The sequence below is a fragment of the Schistocerca gregaria genome, chromosome 5 (assembly GCF_023897955.1).
Source record: "Schistocerca gregaria isolate iqSchGreg1 chromosome 5, iqSchGreg1.2, whole genome shotgun sequence".
NCBI lineage: Eukaryota > Metazoa > Arthropoda > Insecta > Orthoptera > Acrididae > Schistocerca > Schistocerca gregaria.
In genome coordinates, this window is record NC_064924.1 from 324,497,241 (window position 1) to 324,515,054 (window position 17,814).

Sequence of the window (17,814 nt, forward strand, 5' to 3'; positions counted from 1 at the left end):
CTATAATCTTAGCAAGGCTTGGGAACCAGCGATTGGGTTAATCAAGAGTAAATCGAGCAAACGCATATTTGTGACGACCACGGCGGACAGAGCCATCACACTGACGTCATCTCAGACGCCGTCGCAATCTGTTCGACCGCGCTACCGTGGCGCGAGGCGCGGACGGCGGAGGGAGCGCGCCGCGGGGGAAGGGTATTTAAATCGGCCGCCGCCGCGACCGAACCCAGTTCCCCCTGAGCAGCCATAGCCGTGCCGGCACGTTCACAGGAGCTCAGTCCGTCAGTTCACCTGATGATGGCGACATGTTTGATCGCCGAAATATTGTGCTCGTTGGACACTATAGACCGGCAGTACACCCGTGGATGTTTTGATTATCAAAAACTCAAGAATCACAAAATAACACTAGTTCTTCGATGACAGGGAAAGCTGTTGTACATTTTACGTGGTACATTTATTCTGCAATGAATAATTTGGTTTCTGTAGCAGTTATTTAAAGCTGTCACTATTAGACAAAGAGACAACACTATTAGCAAGACAGTGCAACGCTACTCTAGTTTCAGATGTACACCAAGTATAGTTACTTAAACTTCGCATTTGGCCAGATATTACGCCGCTATATGGTTACTATCCTACGTTGGTTCAATATAGGACCTTGAGGCAGGATCGGTAATTTAATTAGTGTGTAGTTATGGGAACATCTTGTTGGTGATATGAACTTAATGCTAAATAATCTATGCAACAGTGTGGCGGCTTGAATCCCTCTCCGCAGTGTCTGAGGAGATTACGATGTTTACAAATACCCGTTGTCTGAGTCAGTGTATTATGACCGGGCTGCGCCTTTCCTTCTTTGCGGCAGAGTCATCAACAACCTAAGTTAAACACTAAAACTAGAATCACTGTTCAGGACCATGTGAAATATTCAACAACACGTACTACGTAACAACCATTTTTACGATAGAAACAGCGACATTTGAATGCAGAAAACGCCAGTATAGCTTATAAACTCCCAACGGAATTGAGATTTAACGATTCTGAAAGGTATTAGTTTAAATTGTTTGTTTAACAGAAAGAGAAAATACTTTTGATACGATGCCAAGTCAACTCCTTGTGACTGTACGCAGCTGTTTACATATTGCCTTCTTCTTCACAGAAGGTAGAATATAACAGATTTCGTGACAGAGATAGATGACGCCGCCCTCGTTGTGAAACTAAATAATAAGTTAAAGAATAGATCATTCCAGCCACTAAAATTGTGAAAACCTCAGCAAAGAGATCTGTCCCTCTACGTTACGCTCTCTCGTAAGCTTTGTAGCTCCACGACGTATTGAAATAATGTACAGGAATGTGAATGGAACTGTTTTTTTTTATTTTATATACCGCGAAATCATATCACACTCCGCCGTAACGTTTCAATGTTCCACTACTTCGCCGCTATATATCCAGTCATCTATACGCTTTTATGATATTCAAACTGCATCTGATTCTATACGGTAAGTAAACCGAAGATGCTTAAGTCAGTAGTTCATACCTGTCCCGGATACATTGCACCTCGCTTCTGATGCTGGACGTTCGCTTCGTTCAAAACTTCTAGAAGTCCTCAAGAACTTTAAAATGTTTCTTTATTTGAACTCGAAACATAAATAGTAGCAGTACAACATATAAATCAAAACTGGAGCCTCTTTAATTCAATAATTAACAAGACGAATTCGTATCGTTACTTCAAGTCCTCAGGTGAATACGCAAGTAATTTCTAGTCAACGGTGCTCTACGGTTTAGGTAACATAGCATCGGTGTTAGCAAGTCCTTTGAATAACATTAAACAGCAACGCCAGTAGCTTCAGAGCTCTGCACTGATTAGCAACGTCGATAGGATTGGGTAAACAAGCACTGCTGACAATCTTTAAATAAATCATTATATGTTGCACAAAATAATGGTATTTTGCGGCTGGGAGGTACCCGGCAGTATGTAATGAAAAAACCTGAATAGCTAATCAACCCCCAATGTATTTAACAGATAACTACATTCCAAGATCTTAATTCAATTTCCTGAAGCAACAGGAGACGGAAAATTCTTTTATTACAGAGTCAGCTCGACTAAATGTTACTCTACACAGCTGCGATCAGTTTCCAGAACGTCTTCTGCTTCACAGACGAAAGAAAGTTCCAGCGGCAAGACTGTGCAATGATTACAGCCAACATGGATGTACAACTGAGGAGCAAGGAGGTTGGTGACACTTATAATTGTGAAACTAAGTGATTAATCTGAGGAGGTATGACAAACGTAAGTGAACTTCATCACAAACTGAGTGAAGTAATTCGTCTCTACATGTCAGGCACCTAACTTATGAACCTCTATGAAAAATTAAAACAAAGTGATCTTTCACATGTTACGCTGTTCTAATTACTTTTACCGCAATCATAACACTGTCCGTCGTAAAACTTCAACTAGCCAGTACTACTTCGCTACATTCACGGTCATATAAATGGTCGAACGATTTTCTAACTGCAGATGACTTTCTATGGAAAATAAATAGGATACAATTCAGTGAATGGCTCATACCTCTTGCGGGTAAAATACGCCTCCCCTGTGGAGCTGGGCGTTAGCTTACTTCAAAGATTCTAAAGCTCCGCAAGAACTTTAAAAAGTATCCTAAGTTGTTACTGAAACACAAACTTCTACGCTACAACACTTGAATCAAAGCTGAAGCTTCTTTTACTGAATAACTCACAGAACGAATTCGTATAGGCAATTATAGTACTCGAGAGAATACGGAAGTAATTGCTAGGCAACGGTCCTCGGCAGTTTAGGTGACATTGCATTGTTGTTAGCATTTCCTGTGATCAACATTAAATAGTAACCCCACTAATAGCAATCCCAGCAAATACAGAGCACATTATTTTATAGGAGCGTCGATATCAATAGGTAAACCAGCACTGCAGTAAAATTTTTAGTAATTTAAATATATGTCAGACGAAATAATCATGCCGTGCTATTGAAAGATATACAGTAGTGTCTATAGGATAAAAGCACCCGAATAACTAATATATTCACAAAGAATTTACAAATTAAAAATACTCGAAGCTCTTAATTCAATTTCATTAACCAATTAGAGAGTTAGACTCCTGTGTTACGATGGAAGATCAACTCAGTATGACACAAAACAGTGGGCATCAGTTACCAAAATGTGTTCGTTTCCAAAGACGAAAGAAAATTGCAACACCATGAGGCTGTTATGTGTACAGACACTAGTATGTGTTATCGACAAGCGAGAAGGATCGCTAACATCGTTGTGAATCTCAGCTGCTGAGAGGCATAGAGCATGCTACAATTCTATCCGTCTGCTTAAACCCAGCACGTCATATCTGGAGTACACGGGATACTACGACAGCCACAGATAACATTTAATATGAGCCTAATGACATTCTTCAAGACGGCGACAGCAATATAGATCATTACAATCAAATTTATGAATGTTAGGAGCTGCCATATGCAGCACACATCTGTAACGGCGTATTACAGACGATCGACTTCGGTGTAGAACCAGAAAATCCTCGGGCCCAAAAGCCATCCCTCCTATACTTTTGTTTAATTGGAATAGCAGTTAGCAGATGCACAAAGCTCTATCATTGATATTATCTGTGTACGTCGCATGTTGGGAAAAAAACGTTGTCGAGATTAAATGGACGTAATGTTACGAATGTACTGCTAGTATCAATGACGAAACAATGTACATCTAATAATTGCGATTTCATTTACTCTGACGGATAGCTGGGACGGTTTTCGGACACGTTGATGGTCTGGTCCTTGACCGAAATCGATCGTTTCTCTTAAAATATACTGCAGTGTATTGTATAATGCACTTCTTAACATACAAAAAACCATGGGAACTATTTGAATCACCATGTTGTTGTTGTGGTCTTCAGTCCTGAGACTGGTTTGATGCAGCTCTCCATGCTACTCTATCCTGTGCAAGCTTCTTCATCTCCCAGTACCTACTGCAACCTACATCCTTCTGAATCTGCTTAGTGTACTCATCTCTCGGTCTCCCTCTACGATTTTTACCCTCCACACTGCCCTCCAATGCTAAATTTGTGATCCCTTGATGCCTCAAAACATGTCCTACCAACCGATCCCTTCTTCTAGTCAAGTTGTGCCACAAACTTCTCTTCTCCCCAATCCTATTCAATACCTCCTCATTAGTTACGTGATCTATCCACCTTATCTTCAGTATTCTTCTGTAGCACCACATTTCGAAAGCTTCTATTCTCTTCTTGTCCAAACTAGTTATCGTCCATGTTTCACTTCCATACATGGCTACACTCCAAACAAATACTTTCAGAAACGACTTCCTGATACATAAATCTATATTCGATGTTAACAAACTTCTCTTCTTCAGAAACGCTTTCCTTGCCATTGCCAGTCTACATTTTATATCCTCTCTACTTCGACCATCATCAGTTATTTTACTTCCTAAATAGCAAAACTCCTTTACTACTTTAAGTGTCTCATTTCCCAATCTAATTCCCTCAGCATCACCCGATTTAATTGGACTACATTCCATTATCCTCGTTTTGCTTTTGTTGATGTTCATCTTATATCCTCCTTTCAAGACACTGTCCATTCCGTTCAACTGCTCTTCCAAGTCCTTTGCCGTCTGTGACAGAATTACAATGTCATCGGCGAACCTCAAAGTTTTTACTTCGTCTCCATGAATTTTAATACCTACTCCAAATTTTTCTTTTGTTTCCTTTACTGCTTGCTCAATATACAGATTGAATTGAATCACCATATGAAATTAAATTATCGGGACGATCACAGGAACGGGAGAGTTGTGGATGGGGACATACTAAAAAGGTTACTGAACCTCAGAACATTTAAGAACTTCTCTAGAATAAACCGAACGAAAATACGTAGTAGACACAAAATTGGATTCGAATAACTCGCTCGACGAATGCAGATGAAATGAAGACAGTGGTACTAGACACCTCCACAGAACAACATAAGTGGAAAATGGCACACACACACACACACACACACACACACACACACACACACACATTATACCGGAATGATGCAAACGAAAACATAAAAAAAAACGATCCTAATCGCAGCGTACGATGTACGTATATCACTTTAACAGACAGCGATAACATATCCCCTACAAAAATTTCTAACGTAAACAGAAAATCTGCAAAAATGGCAGAACTGTAATCGAATTCTTCGCTTTACCTGTAGCTCAAAGGAATACAGCGATATAACATACAGTTCCACAAAACGACATAATCAAAAACATCGCCTTTTCCATGATAAACCTAAAAATATAAAAAAATTACACAAAAATGGTATCACTGTATATACAAACACCATCACCCCCCCCCCCCAAACACAGACACAGGTAAACATACACACAAACACACACACACATACACACATACATACACCCACACACGAATCTCATTATACAAGGATGACGCACATGAATTTCTCCAGAATAAAGCGAACAAAAGAAACAAAAAGCCATGCAAATGGACAGTTGGTATCATATTTCGTGTGAACTGAGGGCAGATATACAAAACAACACCCACGCAACGTCAACTTAATCGATAAATTATATACACTAATTTATTTAGAATAAACCGAAAGAAAAGAAGCACAAAAAACAGGAATCACACTACAAACGGAAATAAATAGCTCAAAAACAGAAAACAAATAAGTCACCAATAAATACCAGAACCTCTTTCCAATTCAGCTAAACGAATATCATGAGAAAAAAAAACAGTTATGCAAAGTGAGAGTCTGCGACCTGTAAAAACAAATTTAGCCTCTTAGGAACAGTGGACTTCATAATCGCAGCGTCCCATAGAGGCACATTCGAAAAACAGCCAAATATTTATAAATTAAAGAAATTCTGAATAACATTACCACCAGCAATGTTATTTTGTTAGGGCTAACCTCACGCTCGAAGAACTTCCCACACATTAAAGAGACAGCTAAATAACAATAAGAATCAAATGATAATCATAATCACTAATCGTTTCGCTCACAAAAATTTATCTTATGCGCTGAAGGTTGTGCCTACCCTTACCCTGGGAAACCGTGCGACATGCAGAAAGAAACAGACAAATATAATCGTTACTGGTTTCTCCACGGCAGCTTAATCTGTGGTGTCAGGTTCCACCCAAACCAAATCCTCGTATGTCGCGACGTATTTGGAATAACAGCATAGTTTACAGAGATCACAGATTACACTGGTAAGTAACACAACCACAGGCTAACTTCTAATAACAGTCCGCTTACATCCAATTCAACATAAAGTCATGACGTCACATAGGATGTCATGGGGCAACGCAAACGGGTGGAAAAGGACAACGCGGTCGACACGTTTGCCATCAGGAATTAAGAAATTAATTTGAGAGTACAAAATGAAAGTGCATGAACTACGTTAAATAGAAAGTATAGAAATCTGTCTGAAAAAGCAAGCACTTAATATCTGAATCTCCATGAAAACTTGAAACAAAATGGTGTTTCACATTATATACTGTTAATAATATCAGGTTCTGTAATCACATCACACTCTACCACATGCTTCAAACTGCTAGTATTTCTCCACTAAGTACACAGACAATTAAAAGCTGCTACGACATTCTAACTACAGATGAGTCCGAAAGGTGAATAAATAAGTGACAGATACGCGAATAGCTGATACCTCTTGCAGGTACAATGCTCCTCGGTTCTGAAGCTGGGTGTTCGCTTCGTTCAAAGCTGATAAAGTTCCCCATGAAGTTTAAAATTTTTCGATAGGTGTTCTCGAAACACAAAATTCACTCTAATATTTTAACCAAAGGTCAAACTTCTTTCACTCAATAGCTAACACAGCGAATACGGATAGGCACTTCTAGTACTCGAGAGAATACCGACGTAATTGCTGGGCAACGGTTCTCGACGGTTTAGGTGACATAGCATTGTTGTTAGCATACACTATGAGCAACTTAGAGACAACAAACCACAACAATTTATAAGAAGGACGACAGAAATAGTTAAACGACCACTGAAATTACATTTTTACTAAGTTAAATATATGTCGCAGCTTTTCAGATTATAGCATCGCTTCGAAGCGACGTCGCACGCTCGTGTCCTTGAACCCGCACTCACCTGATATGTTTAAACGTTTTCACATACTCAAAAATTAATTCCATCATCGCAGAGAACATTCATCATTTTTCTGCGTCCGTTTGTGTAATACCACAAACACATTTTATGGCGCATTAACTTTCTCTAACAGAGAAGCCTACGTGCCTACCACAGTGGTATATAGCAAAATGTTACGGCTGCCAAGCCCAAATTCTCCTGCTCCCTCACCATTGCCACCCGAAGCTTATCGTCATATCTCCAGCTTATCCATTCAAAGCAGACGTTCTGCTATCAATTGCCTGCAGTGAAGTGCTTCAGTCTCATCATAAAATACCTTCAATATTTCATTTTAGAAAATTGACAAGGCTTTTTAACTTTATTAATGTGCGACGGTCTGTTTCAATCACTAATAAAATTGTAAATATTATGATTTCCAATTTGCTCTGCGGTGCAGTGGATAAGTGTCAGATTACAAATCACGACGGTCCAAGTACTAATCCAGCATTGGTCCAAAAACTTTTTTTAGGAAACTCGATGGCAAATTGCAGCGGACGCTGCGAGTTCCGTTCAGTAATTGTTTTGTACGTAAGTTAAAGAAACTCTTACCCCCTGCAGATTTTGTTATCAATAATCAATAATTCCAAGATGTGGGGAGGAAGACAGAATACTTCTCCCAGTTCATGAAAGGATTCTGAAGCTTACGAAGTGAAAGTCTTACACGTAGGTACACACAAGAAAGAACGTGCTCTCGCGTCAGAACACTGGTTACAAGTGTTTTAAACTAACATTCTTGCGTAGCACGTCTGCTGAGATAAACGGTTGTACTAACGGTCTAACTTCTCTGAAAGCTGGAATTGGTTTAGGTTTCAATCTTTCCTTAAAGGAATCCTCCCAGTGCCTCAAGCAAGACTGTTTTTTACGCAGATAGCAGCTCCTCAGTCACCCGTTTAGAGGAGTTGGGACGAAGCAAATTCTACATTGTTTACCTGCTCTCAAGGGTAGTTTTCAGCTCTGAACGAATTTATTGCCCTGCTTGATCTTTCACGTAATCTCCCTTATTGTGTGCCACCTACAAACAACTCGCCATGACTGCAGAAAATGAGTGCCTTAACTGTTATAAAAGGAATGTAAGTGAGGAGATAAATTATCTGTGTAGTCAATGGCAATACTACATATCACCTCCAGTTATTAGGCAGCATTTAAGGGTCGAAGAAGTTGACCGTGAGGTTGTGCATGTGACATTAAACGCTTCGTAAGAGTTTAGGGATAAACTACTGTGTAACATCACCTTCTCATTGTGAATAAAATGGATGCTGATGAAACTGTGCTGATGATTTTGATCTTTGGTTCGTGGGGCGCTCAGTAGCGGGGTAATCAGCGCCCTTACAAAGTCTCAATTTTTACACAGTCCAACTTCTACACAATCCAAGCCAGCCGCTGTCACGAATGATGATGGTCACGATGGAATGATGAGGACAACACAAACACCCAGTCCCCAGCCAGAGAGAATCCGCAAACCGGCTGGGAATCGAATCCGGGAGCAAGGATCCAGAGGCAGCATAGCTAATGACCGCACCACGGGCTGCGGACAAATTGTTCTGAGCTTCACCTGTAGCACAAGCCCGCCAAGGATATTTTAACTGGGACATAGGTATCATTTTCGCTTTTCGTTTCACGTACTAATAGTCTGATTAATATCATGGCTTGGATTATAAGGATAAAGCTGGATCCAAAGTAAAAACCAAGCAAACACACAAACGCACTTGTCTACAAGCGTCCTCACATTCGTTTTTATGTACTGGTGTACCGGTAAATTTATTTCTGGAGATATAGTAATATGAAAAACACCAGGCGCACATTATTACACGAAATCTGAACGTTCTGTGAATACTCATGAATGAAGGCAATGCGTTGATGGCCTTACACGCATGGGTGGCTTGTTCTCACAATATACAGATACTCAAATCCATCTAAAATCAACTACTCCGTTAACATTCATGATATTGCAATAGCAAACCATTCACTCAGTTATAGCCACAGCCATAGGTTGGACGACCTCTGAAGCATAACATCGTTCTCTGACAGATCTCAAGTAGCAGCAGGTAAGACCCGACAGACACGTGGCTCTCTCCAGGCAGCTGAGCTGAGAACGGCTGTGTTTGCTGGACACGAGGCGCTCTGCAGGATGCAGCCTCCAAGGTAGGTCAGTCAATCAAGATTGCATGACTTTCACTGCACACACACACACACACACACACACACATATATATATATATATATATATATATATATATATATATATATATATATATATATATATATATATATTGCGTGCAGGTCGTGTGCTTCATATTACTTGTGAAACACGGATGCAGCAGTACTTGAGAACATTTGACAAACAAAATTTACGTAAAACCATTACAGACCATTATCTTGTTTAATGCGACTACCAAATATGGCTCTTTAACCTTATATGCAAAAATAAGAAAATGAAGTGTCCATTACCTTACAAAAGTGACTGGAATCCAGGGCCTTTCAAATTGAAGCATTTAGCCTTCACCTTCTGAACCTCTTAAAAATGAAAGAAGACATTCCACGAGCAAAATACAACACTGGGTCTAATTTAATTAAACTATTATAACTCTTACCGCTGAGGTTCATTGGAAGAAAGATGACAAATCAGGGAAGCTTTCTGAGGTGTCCACGGATATTAAACGTACTTTGTGCATTCACGATATATAAATTACTGGTGCGCCATACAGCTAAGCACTGAGGTAGTACTTTGTATTTACATGTTACCTGTTTATCGTGATGGGACTTCCTCTTTCTATCTCTCCCTCACCTTCTCTCTCTCTCTCTCTCTCTCTCTCTCTCTTCTCATGCTTTCTTTTGTTTATTGTCTTTGAGTAAAAGTACTCTCTTTAACCGGCGTCCAGACAAATTTTGTGAAACACACAAAGGTAAATGTGCAGACCGTTGATACTATAAAATGCATAAGGCTTTATCATAATATTCATTACAATTGCAAAATATTTCCATATTGTAGTTACTGTACCTGTATTTGTGAGTTTAAGTTACCTCCATTTTTCACGGTATAGCATTCCTCGCCAAACCGTTGCATCCAAGGGTGGTATTCGTATTGCTGTAAAACTCTTTAACATCACAAAGGTGGGCGTCCATTGGATGGCAGTTGCATCCCCTGTGAACAGTAGATACAAAATAGTGAAACAAGTTCTGCGTTTTCAGTTTCTCGATCTCACGTACCTTTACCTGACGTGGCAAGTTATTTCACAGCAGCTTGGTGCCTCATGCTACAGGTGTATTTTACACTAAAAATCCACATTGGCTTGGAGCTCAGTGTATCTCACTACAGGCATCAAATATTAACTACAATCGCCATTAGAAGGCAAACTCGCCCTACGTCTCACCCAGTACACTCATTGTCTTTCAATACTGTCTCTACTGTTGAAAGTCACTCACAAGTATTCCACATAGAGTCGTCTCCTTCTTCTTCCTTCTGCACCAGCCCAGAGTTATGAAAGTGGTTAACATTCATTAAACGAATCTCTTGCGGCGTTAGATGTGTAGTCGACCTTTCTATATGTGACTCCCTAGGGCCGCACCCTCATTACTTTATTATGAAAAATTTTCCTCACTCTGCATGCACTACAGTGTACATAAAGATCTTTTATCTTACAAATAAGCATCAGGTACGTCATTTTAATTTATTATGTCTTTAGTATCGGCTATTTACAACACATTTATCAGAGACTATCCATATATACCACTGGACGTACAGTCGTCCTCGAAAGTAACCGAACGACATGGATTGCATTACGCCTGATTCACGTGCACCGGCTGTTAAGCAGGTCCTCTAATCGTTCCTCGGTATAGTCGTTTGACTGTTGAAAACGGCTCCAACAAGTCACCCCTAGAACGTCCTGCTCTGTATCGCAGTAACTCAAGACGTAAAGTAATACCACGACACTACAAATATAAGGGAATACCTTATCACAGATAATACTGTCCTTAAGGCATGTAAGCTCACTTTCATTACAATAAATGACATACCTGAAATGTTACCACTCTCATTATTATGTCAGATAGGCAATGCACATAGTAAGTTCATCGTATTGATAACTTCCTCTTCCAAGTAACATACCGCACATATTATTTACCGCAAAAAGACATTAAAATTTAATTTATTCACGAGCAGCTAGTTGAGAATATGTATGAGCTTCAAACAACACGACTAACCGTCTCATTCTGAATACTTATTCAAACCCAGGTCATGCAGATTAAGAAAAGGTTTCGTGACTGACGGCAACTGACAGCCACTCCTGAATACGTATGCAAACAGTAATATGCCTCAATTTGTGGCAGTAACGGTTAGCAAATATCGACTTTAAATTAGATAATGTAAACATTTTTAACGGGTACGTATTCCTACCCAGCATTTATTGTCCCTGTCGAAGCACAATCAACTGTGACATATCGGATTTTCTCTGCAGTAGGTAGATGTTTTTACTAAAATGACGAGAGAGAACATTAATTTTTTCCTTCCCAGGACTCCAACCTCGCACCTATCGCTATTATATTCTAAAGAAAACGATCGTTAAATATGAGTTTGTTACAACAACAGCGATATGTGAGCATGTTTGAAATAGAAATAATATGATTAAGAGTTTAGTGCTGACTGGGAATCGAACCCCACACATATCGTTATTGACTGCACACAGTGGGACGACAGGTACTGAGTTTTTCTCCACCAGCAGCTCGGAATAACATCCTTGAACTAGCAGTGATATCGTAAATATTTCCGGGTCTCACTGGGAGTCAAAAACGTTAGATATCGTTAGTGTTGATAAGAAATGAAAATACTTAAAAAATCAAAATTTTTATCCACCAGCCGATAGGTTTTCTCATGGTAGAGCTTGATAATACATAATGGAAACTTAAGTACCGGGCCAGGATTCGAACCAATCACGTTTAATATGTGGAGATCTTGATGAAACTGCAGTTTTGAACAAACAACAAATTGTAGACGAGGTGGGATGAAATTCCATGTTAAGGACGGTCTGAGTTGCATCCCACTTCAGAACCAATTTTATCGACATACAGAAGCGCAAATTAAAAATGGAATAGATGTCCTGGGACCCTACATAGAGTTTGTTTCGTCACTAGAAATAAGTAACTAGTATAAGAAATGTTAGTGGTGATAGAGTTAGTACACTTTGCCACCTCTGACTTTGTTGTGGTTCAACCTAATGTATACTTGGTAGAGAAGGAATATCATCTTTAATGTGAACTTAAGCCCACAATGTCATTACACGTTTTCACTTGGCGTAGCCAGAGGAGAATAGAATTTGTCTCCCCCTATCAAAAATCATCGTCAGAAGTTGGGATCTAACCCAAGCCATAAGTAAAAGGCCGTATCATCACTCCAATAAAACACCACATCCTGTTCTCTGTGAGTCATTTTCTATCATTACGTTGCTTTGTGATACTGGATGAGTATTCTGACACACAGGCTCCCTGCAGTGTTTTGCAGCATGTTCAGTACATTCATTTACAAGCACTCGTCGACAAATCTATTATCGCACGTTTCCTCTCGGTGCTGAAGCTATGAGTGTAATTCAAGCGAATCAACAATATATTTCACTTTTTGTCACAATGGTAGTAACAGTTTGGTTCAACAGTATTTTAGTGAGAGATCTCTTCGCCGACCATCTGCCTCTGAACACCGCATGCTTCTGAGTTCTCTGGGACCCGTTTTCTGCCTATCGGCGGGGGCTGAAACATTGCGCTGTCTTGCTTTCTGCCGACGTCTGCTCAACCCCTCACTCTCGATGGTGTAAAATGCTTTAATGTCGTTGAGTGGTGAACCATAAAATCTGTCTACGATTTGTGTTTCACACTCGGTAACATCTCAGGCAATAAACTTTTTTATTTGTTGAGTATTTTATTACACTAGTATGCATTACATCAATTTGACACACAATCAGTTTCATTGTTTCTGGTCCAGTGCACTATAATTTAAACGTCACATCCTGTTCCTTTCCCTTTGACAGGATATTCTTCAAATAATTTGTTTTTGTCATGGATTCATTTGTGGTAGTCAAGGCACAGAGAGTAAATGCAATGTATTGTGTCTGGTTTCTTTCTTTGATTCCCTATGGTAAATTGATGCGGAACATTGTATCAATACCTTTCAGAATCTGCTCTATAGCTATTCAGGCAAGTTGCTTGTTTTCAGGTCCATACATTAAGTAATGGAGTAGTGAACGCTGTTCAAAAGTCATATTTAAAATATTCATTTGGATTTAAGTAAACAATTTGCCCATATTTGATGCTACCTAGAGAAAAAGTAAATTGATAGAGCTGCTGTTAGCAAATGTCTGCAGAGAGTTCCTAATTGCTAGTGTCGAAATTAACATAGATGTCCTATAGCAAACAAGAGGTTTGTTTTCTTCATACTTATCAACCTCTCAAGTGAGTCTTAAGTGAATAACTATATTGAAATTCGTATCATTGACGGTGGATTCGTATCACTTCAGAGACGCTTGTATTGTAAAGCGGCTTTCAGTCAGAAAGCTGAGATCTTTGACCATTAACATAACTTACTGAGTCGAGCTACCAAGGTGACTTGATGTGTATAGGTTTTCTTCCGATCTCGTTACAAAATGTTTACCGCAGCTACATAAAATAAATCAGAAGAAAAGCTCGCACACGCTCGCCCCTACCAAGGTAAGATCCGAAGACTCATTGAGCCATTGCGACACGAGACGCGGGTGGAACCACGGGACTATGTACATATTGCTGCCAACACACCACTCTCATCTTGGTATGGGTCGCTCAGCCTAATAACGCATCGTGAACGCTAACAAAAGTAGTCAGTTACGTGACTTACATTTCTTTTGCCAATAAATTGATCTATCTGCCTCAATGTCTTACTTTACATCAGGATTATATAGCACGAGTCATTCAAATGGAAATGGAATATCAAGTGAATTTAGCGAGTCAATTCAGTACCACATACAGAAGTGATTGCACTGTCACAGTGTTGCAAATGTTAGTGATGATTTTGCCAATTCTCAGCTGTGCTAGAAACAGCTACATAGTGGTATGAGAGGAGAATCCTGTGCTTGTGTCATAGGAGGATAAGGAGAGGAGGCGTGAGGTTTCGTTAATATGCAGCGTTTTCTCCTACCAGTTGTGTCAGTCATTCAGGTGTATAATCTTCCATCAAGATTACAGTTTTCCACAAAACATATATGAATAAAACACTTGCCTTGTTACTTTGTGACAAAAGATTATTTCAGTAAATTAAAAAGTCTTTGGAAAACAACTTTGCCGAAAAGTAAGATAACAAATACTTTGCATTAAGACTGTGTGCCGGACCGAGACTGGAACTCGGAACCTTTGCCTTTGGCAGGCAAGTGCTCTACCGACTGAGCTACCCAAGCACGACTCACGCACCGTCCTCAAAGCTTTACTTCTGCCAGTACCTCGTCTCCTACCTTCCAAACTTTACAGAAGCAAGCTTTACAGGAGCAAAATCACTGATGATGGTCGAAGTAGAGAGGATATAAAATGTAGGCTGGCAATTGCAAGGAAAGCGTTTCTGAAGAAGAAAAATTTGTTAACATCGAGTGTAGATTTAAGTGTCGGTGGAGTGTAGCCATGTATGGAAGTGAAACGTGGACGATAAATAGTTTACACAAGAAGAGAATAGAAGCTTTCGAAATATGGTGCTACAGAAGAATGCTGAAGATTATATGGGTAGAACACATCACTAATGAGGAGGTATTGAATAGAATTGGGGAGAAGAGGAGCTTGTCGCACAACTTGACTAAAAGAAGGGATCGATTGGTACGACATGTTCTGAGTCTTCGAGGGATCACCAATTTGGTATAGGAGGGCAGAGTGGAGGGTAAAAATCGAAGAGGGAAACCAAGAGATGAATACACTAAGCAGATTCAGAAGGATGCAGACTGCAGTGGGTACTGAGAGATGAAGAAGCTGTTACAGGATAGACTAGCATCGAGAGCTGCATCAAACCAGTCTCAGGACTGAAGGCCACGACAACAACAACATTATTAATAAAATGTACAAAAAGAAAGAATGCAGCAAAGCCACTAAAGCAATACCACCAACAATGAAATGACACCAGTAACAAACGTCAGGTAATGGATGCAAATGTTCATTATACAGTTTAAGGCAGTTCACTTCTAGAAGATCCGATCGCTGTTGTACCGCAATTAAATGCAGTAAGTACACTATTACGCGCTAATGGAATATTTTTTAAAAAACATCTGAGTACCATGTGCGCTAGAAATAAGTGAAATGCCACTACTCTGTACAGAAACCAAAATTCACGATCGAAGGAAAGGTCTGACTTTCATTATGTTCGTCACTATAGCGATGGATATTCTGGTTTTTCGTCAGTACTTGGTTGGGTTGCTTCCTGTCTATTATAAGTTCTGTGCTATTAAAGAGAGAAAAACACACAACCTTCATGTGGAATAATATTTAGTAGCGTAAAACGGTCACCAGTCTAACATCCATGTGAAGAAAAGTGGCGTCAGTACACAATATTAGTAATAAGAACAAGATAAAGATATTTCATTGAATAAATAATGAAGACAGTAACCATTGGAAGTCGTATTTCGAAGCATATAGTTGCAGGATCTAATCTGCGACCATGAGGATATTTTGCACTAATTACTTATTCTCTCGCAGTTGCGTAAGATGATTACACAAAAATATTCTATTGTAAATGGTGTAGTCGCGTTAGACAGTCACCAAGTAATTTACTCAGCAAATATTAAATATATCTGCATTGAAAATGGTAATGGTTAATACAACATACAAGCGGAACGAAATTGTACATCTGTTACTACATATTATAAGTTGAAAAAATTGTAGCCTAAGTGGCCTTTACAAAACATATATGAACAATAAACGCCTCAATACACATAATCACTCACAGCATCAACGAGAAGTCAGAGCGAGACACACGAGGCTGTCCAGTTTATGAGCTACTACGTTGCGGCCACAGAGTAGTACAGATATTGCTTCCAGTAAGGCTTCATGCATGTAATCTAAAGAAACACAAATCTATCAGTATTGTACCTTCTATTAAAGAAAACGCTAATTAATCCATCGAAACCATAGTGCTCATTTCAAACTTTTAAATTCGTTAGCAATAAATAAAGAGGAAAATTAAGTCACGGAATTTGTGAAATTCTACCAGAAACAGAAAGACTGCAAAATTTTCATTGCAAAACCATGTACACAAAATAGTGTCATATTCAACATAGCTCATCATACAGTGAAGAAACACAAATGCTTCACTGTTTGACCTTCTAAAAGATGTACTAATAAGTTAATCAAATTAAAATCTTACATATAGTGCTCATTTCAAATTTTGCAGTTCGTTAGCAGTAAATAAACACAAAAATTAATTTACGGAATTTATGAAATGCGGCAAGAAACAGAACCACTGCAAAATTTACATTACGAAACCATGTAACCTAAAATTGCGGCCATGAAGGAACCTTTATTCGAACTGCCGAAAGGAAGATCAAATGAAATACTACCTTTATTAACAAAATCCAGGAATTACTGAGTGCCTTTTGTAGGTGGAAAGTAGGGTGAAGCGCAAGCAAGCTATGTAGGCGATGTAGGATGTAGGCACTGGAGGCAGCAAAGAGAGAGTGAGATGAATTGAAATTTCAGAGACAGATGGTGGCCGTACACCCAGAGAACAGAGGACAAGAATGAGATCCAGGATGATTAATCTCCCTGTGGTAATAGTTCACAAGACAAATGAATCGCAGGAGGGCTATGGGAGACCTAGTTTTACATCCATCCTCAGTGATGCCTTAAAAAATTGCAAAAACAGTCCCGCTACAGCTTTTGCTGCAGCTTATGACACTGTGGAAGAAATATGAACTATGTCCATATCTCTTCCTCTCGGAACATGTTTCCAAACAAAAATGAAACACTGAAAACATATACACATAGGAAGCAAAATGTTTCTCTTTAATATTTCAGGATGCTAATCCACTTGTTTCCAAGACTAGCAATACAAGAAGCAAAACTACTTGACATTCACTTTTTGAGTAGCTTGGAATTACGTTCTTCCTATTTCGAGATTTTATCAATAGCTACACCCAAAATTTGGACGATTCAGTCCAGTTTTATGGCTACTGTTCATGTGCTACATCAGCCGTTGCTATGATATTCCTTATCGTGCAGAACTGAATATAGTCTGTTTTCACAAAATGAAAGGAAGGAGAACCTATATTCAGAGCACCACCTAATAACTTTTCGATAAAGAGTACCTTCCCCTGATTTCAGTTGGAATTTACTACAGCACTATTACCGTCTGCGGAAACTACGAATTATGCTTGATGATTTTGAAGTGCTAGGTCTTCCACATATACAGGAAATTAGAATGGATACGAAATTGAGCCCCCTTGTACTCGCATAGTGATTTCTCTGCATCTGCTAAAATATTTATCCCTCAAATACTGTATTCTTCAGTGCAACTTTTGCATCCTGCCTGTTAAGGTCCATTTCCCTGTTACCCGTCGTATAATTTACTTGATTTCAATGCCATCAATATCCAACATCTGTAGAAATCAGGAAACAATCACATGTACAGTCCATCATTT